The sequence below is a fragment of the Mirounga leonina genome, unplaced genomic scaffold (genome assembly GCF_011800145.1).
Source record: "Mirounga leonina isolate KUSES-001 unplaced genomic scaffold, KU_Mleo_1.0 Mir_109779, whole genome shotgun sequence".
Taxonomy (NCBI): domain Eukaryota; kingdom Metazoa; phylum Chordata; class Mammalia; order Carnivora; family Phocidae; genus Mirounga; species Mirounga leonina.
In genome coordinates this window covers 48,348-55,909 of record NW_023270251.1, presented here as the reverse complement: position 1 = coordinate 55,909, position 7,562 = coordinate 48,348, and the positions used below count along the sequence as shown (strand labels likewise).

Below are 7,562 nucleotides of genomic sequence, written 5' to 3'. Positions count from 1 at the left end.
ATGACTGTTCTGCTAAATGTCATCTGATGAAGATAGTATGATTTTCCATTGGAAGCCCCTTCTAGCTGTTTTCTGTGGTATTTTGATATGTCCCCACATTCTTTGAAGTCTTCCTTGACTACAGTCTAGACAAAGCCCATCTTGACAATGATCTATCTAACTGAACAGCCCCAGGGTCAGGTGAAGGCTGAAAGCAGTGTTCACTGACACTGTGACAATTTTCCCACCATGTAGCCAGCAGACCAACACCACACAGTGGTGTTGTCATACTGATCCCTGAGGGGATCCAGGTAGCAAGACAGTAGGCCCATTTGGGGGCTACCTGATTCATTCATAGGGGGCGGGTTTTCTTTACCTTGAGTTGATCATTTGAAGACAGAAGTTGATGTAAAAAGCTTCTGCTATAGCCAGTCCAAGTTTACCTGAGCCTCATTAAAAAGCAGGATCACAAATTATGTCTGCAGACTAAGTGCATTTTGCTTAGCATTGGCTAATGATAATCCAGAAGTGGAAAATTGCTTCCTAACTTTCCACCGACCCCAAAAGGACATAGCTGTGACTACTTCTTCTGGGCCACCCTATAGGTTTGTGGAGATGAGGCCCAGATTCTGCTTATGAGATTGGTAGTTCTAAAAGTTGAGAGAATATCAGACTCATACTTCTTGATGCTTTAGAGAGTAAGATTGTGTTTGTTTGTTGCCTGGCTTCTAGAAATCTGAATTCACAGGACTAGAGTGTAAGGCAGCATCCGCTGAGGTTTGATTTGCAGACAGACAATGGAAGAAACCTAAATAGGAGTCTTTTAGTCTTTATCCTACAGATGGATGACTGGAGTGAGAGCCATGCAGTCCTAAACCAAGAACACAGTGAGAATCCATAGAAGACAGGTGACGTGGTGAGGAGCAGCCTGGAATGGGAAAGCAGGACCAGTGAAGCAGAGGCTAAGTTCCCTCCTGGGATGCAGGACTCAGGGCTCACCACCAAGAGTTGGTGATATCCCTGCTCAGTTCTACCGACTGGAGAGCCAAATCCCTCCCACCTCCTCCTCAGCTGCCAGTTTACTCTCCAGACCCTTCTTTCCTAAAGAAAGTGATGGCCTCCTCTCTTTTTCAGGAGGAAGAGAGGTGCTTAATCTTGAATATGCACATATATGAACAGCTTGTTAAATTTTATAGTGAACACACCTTCTAACTAGATTTCCCTTTCCATTTAAAGAGAAGGGAGAGGGGTCAATGAAGAGCCCAAGAATGTAAAAGCTAGTGCACCTTCAGAATCAAATAAGTCCTGTTCCATCGTTCACAGAATAGGGCACAGTGGTTCGAGGAGGCTGAGGGAGTAGCTAAGGACACACAACCATTTGGTGAGAAAGGAGAATCTGGTGGGAGAGAGATGAAAGGTTCCAGTCTGGAAGGAGCCAACAGTCATCAGAGGCTGATGGGCCACCTTTGTGGAGACAAGAAATAAGGCTTCACAGAAGTCTTATTTTTCTGAAGAGATTCAGGAAAGAAAGGAACCATCAGAGAAAGCAAAAAAGAATTGGCAAACAAATTAGCTAAACCATGACTACCACATTTTTACCTGGAGATCACCATTCTCCAAAGGGACTTTGCATTTCATTACACTGTAGGAACATTCTAAGAATATCATGAAAAGCTTCAGCTGTTGCACTTTAAGCCATTTCTCTCTCCTATCGTCCTTGGAATTACTCATCAGAGAATGGTTTCCTCTTAGTTTCTTAATTTCTTATGGCAGGATAAAGGATAGCATATTGATAAGAATGTTTTTATATGTTTTAATTCCTATTTAGAGAATTGTAGAGGCCAGTAAGACCTAATACTTCTCTTTTAAAATATGCCTAAAGAAAACATTTTAAATCCATGTTTTTCAAGCTATGTTCTCAATTCATGGGTGGATCAGGAAATCAACTTAGTATGGAAATTATGAAAGTGCATTGTATGTAGTAAGGGTAAGTATAATTTTGCAAAATTTTAACTATTTTACATGTTGTATGAACAGAGTCACAGTGTGGTATGTGTTTCTTATTGTGGGTTGTGGTCAGGAAAATTTAAGCAACATGGCTCTAGAAGGAGGATATCTGTGTGGGAAACACAACTGACATGATTCATCTGTTGCTTTTCCACTGATCCTTGTTCCAGATTCTATAACCATCACTCCTGACGGGCAAATGCAAATTGCATAAATGGCCTGATTTTCAGCGTTGCTGTGAAGGAGATGCACATTTTGGGACAGTTTGTAGCTGGTTTATCTGTAATGTTAGGCAATTCTTATTCCTGGCTGTTTGTTAGAATCATCTGTCCAGAATTTAAAACTCTCAAGGCCAAGCTCCATCCCAGATCAAATAAGTCTCAATTTCTAATAAGGTTTGATAACCATTTTTAAAGCTCCTCAGGTGAATGTAAGGTGCAGCCAAAATTGAGAACCTAAATTCCTTAATCTCACCTTTCCTTGGATGTGCCTTCTTTCCCACTAAAGCACAAAGATAATGCTCTGCCTTCTGACAACAAATCATTCTCTCCCTTAGGACCATGACTGTCTTAATAATTATTATTTTACCTTCCTGCATCTCTGTGCATTTTTTTAAAAGATTTTATTTATTTGACAGGAAGAGAGAGCACAAGCAGGGGGAGCGGTAGGCAGAGGGAGAGGAAGAAGCAGACTCCCCCCTGAGCAAGGAGCCCTGGGATCATAACCCCAGCCAAAGGCAAACACTTAACTGAGCCACCCATCTGACTGAGCCACCCAGGTGCCCCTCTTTGTGCGTTTTTATAAAACTGGCCCATGGACTCCCTTTATCCAAGCTAAATTATAGCTAACTCCCCTATCTTTCATGCCTTCAAGATTCATTGAGTTGCATTTTGCCATACTGAAAACTTGATATAACAAAGGCAAAGTAAAAAAGAATGATAATGAGACAGTGCATAGAGCAGTAAGGAGACAAGGAGGGGGATGGTTGGGGTGGAGATGGAAAGTAGAAGGACACAAACGTGGGTATGGGCAAATTGTGGGATATTCATATAATAAATAGTACTCAACCATAAAAAGAAACTAATGACTAATACATGCAACAACAAGGAAGAATTTCAGAAGTGTTATGATGAGCTAAAAAAGCAGGTCGCAAAGCAATAAATAGTTTATGGCTCCCTGGATATGTAGTGGGTGGAAGGCAGGCTCCGTGACTCTGGCTGGTGGACTGGTCTCAGTCCTTGACTTCTTCAAAATAGCATGTGACCTGATCATTGTACTAGTACAACTAAGTAGAATTGCAATCTGGTCCCAAATTTGACATGGCATGTGTTTTCCAAAGCACTTCTCTCTCATTTATTCATTCTTCTGTTGTTTCTCATTGCCTCCATTGCTCTCCTTTCCCTGAATCCACAGTTACCCATTTTACAGGCGGTTCAGACACACCTGAGCTAGTTTTCTCCCTGTCATTGTACCCTCTGACCTCAAAGGTCGCTGAACCTGTAGCAGCCCAGGTGGAGTGTTGGAAGCCCACCTCTTCCCCGTTCCATTTTCTTGGCATTCATTGAGAATGAACCTCTTGAGGCTCTCCTCTTGAATGCTGGTCTTCAGTTGTCCATTATTCTTCGAGGGAACTTTCCCATGTGTATACTTTTTCCTGAAAGCCCAGAGTTAAAGTCTTTGTTGGCTCTCCCTGGGAGAGAGGAACAGACTATTAGAGGTAAGGAGACCTCAGGCATCTGATGTTCTAGGTCTTGAAACCCTGCCCTCTGCATCTATTTCTGGACTGGCTTCCCTCCAGTGCATCCTCTAAAGTCCTCCAGGTGAAGACAGCTTTCAAGGAGGCTAGAGGATGCACCTGGGAGACCAGTGACTGCATAGGTCCATAAACCCGGTGCTAAGGAGAAAACTAACTCCAGGTCAGGCTTTCATTGGAGGTGTTTTGGAACCAAATACAAAAATAAGAATTCAGATTCTTCAGGTCAAGGAGTAGACCAACTGCAGAAGGCTACTGACGCAATCCAAACCAACCCTGGTGACAGAAGAATCATCCTGTGTGGTTGGAATCCAAAGGCTCTTCCTCTCCTGACCCTGCCTCCACACCACGCCCTGTGCCGGTTCTATGCGGTGAATGGTGAGCTGTCCTGCCAGGTTTGCCACAGGTCGCAAGCCATGGGCCTGGGTGTGCCCTTCATCACCAGCTGTGTAGGCCCTGCTCACCTACACAGTCTCACACATCACAGGCCTGAAGCCAGCTAACTTCATAATTACTTTGGGAGATGCACATATTTACCTGAATCACATCGAGCTGCCGAAAACCTCAAAATGCTTCTAAAAGTTGAGACAATCGATGCCTCAAGGCTGAAGACTTTCAGATTGAGGAGTATAATTCTCACCCTACTATTAAAATGGAAATGGCTATTTAATGAAGTACTTCTAAGGAGGGGTTTGAAGGATCATCAGTCTTTAGGGGTTGGACTGAATGCCCAGGTGAAAGCTCGTTTGCCCTCAAGAAGAAGGAACTAGGTCAAAAATCTATTGGTGACCAGCAGTTACTGTTCATTAACTTTTAAGGATGTTGCCCCTGGCACACATAACCTTGCCGGTTCGCTTAGTAACAAAAGGCCTTGAGTTTGGTTAGCTCACCAAGGATGTGTGAAAATGCCGAGACTGGGAATAAAGTCAGGAGAATGAAAATTTAAGTTAAAATACTCTTAAAATACTCTTAAGAATGTGTGCATGCATTTCAATCCCACATTTTTATAAAGAAGGTCAGTGAATTTCAAGAATTACATATAAGCTATTTCTCCAAATTTGAGCAAACTGAGTAAACCAGCAGTCATAATAATGTACAGTTGTACTCATAAACATTTAAAGTTATATTTGCTTTATGTGTTGCTGTAATAAAGAAGTGTTCTGCAAATAATAATAATAATAATAATAATAATAATAATAAAGAAATAGCTAATAGAGAAAACCCATTTTTCCTTTAACCTTTTCTATGAATTTCTGGCCATTATGGGTTTTATTCTTTCCTCACAAATTTTACTCTATATAGGCATTCAATACACGTAAACAATAATTTTTAAGTAAGAATTTATTAATTTGATCCATTCATTTAAAAGTCGATGTCGATGCCTCCAAGTTCATAGCCAAGAATGCTGTTGGATAGGGCTGGAAAAGTTCTGGAGAACATTCTTCTAGACCGTCCAGACATCATATGTCACAAGATGTCCTGAGCAGAGCCGGAAGAGTGACTCTGAGCGTATGAATGAGGGGTTGCCAGGGAGACACCTGGAGCGGACCGTGTGATGCCTAGGGAGGGAGAGACAGAGCACCAGTGATGTCTGCAGGGACGTAGAGAACTCTTCACTGACTACTCGAAACAAACTGACATTCCTTTCCCTCCTTATTCACACTCAGCTGGAAGTGGGAAAGGGAGGGAGAGAGCACCAAGCTGCTATCCAGTTCACAGCTAGTGACTCCTGGTTATCTGCAAAGCTGGAGCAAGGGACCAATATATGAGATGTGAATTTCCCAGAGCCGTTCGCTCCTACATTGCTAGGGATGTGTCGATGGGAGGTCCGGACCTTCTAAGCAGCAGCCTTATCCAAATTGAGAATAACTATTACAATTTTGGCCCATGTGGGTCCGGGCAATTTTTGTACTTTCCACCCTCTTCTCTTTGTCTCTGCAACTGGGTACTGCTGTGGAAAGGGGGGACACGGAAGTGACCAGATTTGGGGTTTGCCCTGTGTAAGCCTGAAAACTCCAGTTTGCATTCCCAAAGGCCCTTCTCTTGTGGTAGAGCTGAGGCACAGACTCCGGGTTCTACCCATGGAAGCCAGATGTGGATACTGTCAGAGGGAGTTAAAAAACCCAGACAAGTCATACCTTTGGGAAAGAGATGCTCTCAAAGATACACTTCACTGCAACCACCAAAGTTAGAGGCTTAGCCACACAGAAAACCTGGGGGCTTCATGCACTGGCACAACAACGTGGTGTGGCCGAGTCACACTACAGCGGGCCAAACACTCATGTGCAATGGCTGCAGCTGTGGGACAGTCTTGCCCATGAATTAGCTGCTACTGGCATGTTGTAGGGCCCTGGCCGCCATTCTTCTGAGCTTGGCAAAGGAGAAGGGATGTGCAAGTATTGGTCTCCGAGTGACAGCATCATGTGGAAAGTCTGGGAATATGGACCTTTCACATATGGGCAGTAGAAGGTGGTATCCAGGGCATGCGGCAGTGGTAAGAAAGTGGGATGTGGTCCTCCCTCTGCTGAAGGGGGCATCCTGGACATCTCGGTTCTACCGCGTGCCAGGCAGGCCATAAGCCAGGTGCATCAGCAGGTAGTGTCGGGAGTTACAAGAATGGCACTGTGTCAGACAGCCCTGAGCATGAGACCTAGGCCTGCCTGGGGCAGAACACTCAGTGCCTTCATTATAAAGTGGGGACAACAGAGCATGCCCTGCTTCCCTCTCAGGGCAGATTGTGAGGAAGGCTAGTATTGCATGCACACTGACGAGCCTTTTAACTGGGAACCTATGTGCCCTTTGAGACTCTAGCTGTGGGCAGAACCAGTTTTTTGCCTTTCCTACTTTTTCCTTTGTCAGCACAGCTGAGCACGTGTTCCAGCCTCTCCTGCAGGCGGTCGTTGAGGCAGATGGACTCCTCCAGGCGCTGGCGCAGGTTCTGGATCTCCACAAGATTCTTTTCCAGTAGGTCAGCCCCTGTTGCTTCCCACCAAGACACGGGAGAGGTAAGAGGTGGGGGAAGCCAACCACTCGTGGGCAGCTATGGAGCCCACCCAGAACTTCTGTGCAAGATCCCTGCCCATCCCTGTACTTCTGTCAACTTCTTTCTGTCACCTGGGCACCCAGGAAGCACCAGGCAACTTTGTTTAAAGAGCTCCTGGGCTTTCAAATACAAGATGGCCCTCTGTAAGGAAACCCCACAGGGCCTCCTCCCAGATAGAGGCCGAGTACATCTGAGGGAGATGGACACTGGGCTGGAAAACAAGGGTTAAAATCTGCTACAGGCCTCCAGGTAGGATTGGCCTAACAGTGAGAAAGTTAGTCTACCTCCTTTGGTAGCAATCCAGAGGGCCTCTCTCTCTAACCTCATACCTATCCTACCTGATGATCCATGACTGAAAATCTTTAACATCCACCCGCCAATAGAAAGGTAAGGTAAATGCATATGAAATTAAATCAGGCAGTGAATAATATGTGATACTGAGTGTTTTCTTTAACCACTTTTGATGAAGAGTGACAAGGAAGGGCCTGGGGAGTTGTTAGGACCTGAAGGAAGAACAGGAGAGAAGGGGGCACCTCTGAGGAAGGCAAGGGATGCACAAAGGGAAGGGGAAAGAGACCAAGAATGGGCTTCACCTATCAGGACACCTTGCTTAGGGCCAGGTTTTTCTCTGACAATTTCACATGTCTTATTGTTATACTGTCTGGGTCCTAGAAACTGAGGTGCTTCAAGCCATTCCTCTTCATGGCTGCATCTCTAGTCACTGGTGGCCAGGATGCCTGTCTCTAAACTCAATAGCAAAGTTTGAGTGGCAAGACTGAC

The 7,562-nt window shown here is 44.7% G+C and overlaps 1 pseudogene; it reads left to right on the top strand.

The window, feature by feature from the left end:
* Positions 1-3,902: 3,902 nt before the first annotated feature.
* LOC118020233 lies at positions 3,903-4,409 on the top strand (annotated as a pseudogene).
* The last annotated feature ends 3,153 nt before the right edge of the window (positions 4,410-7,562 follow it).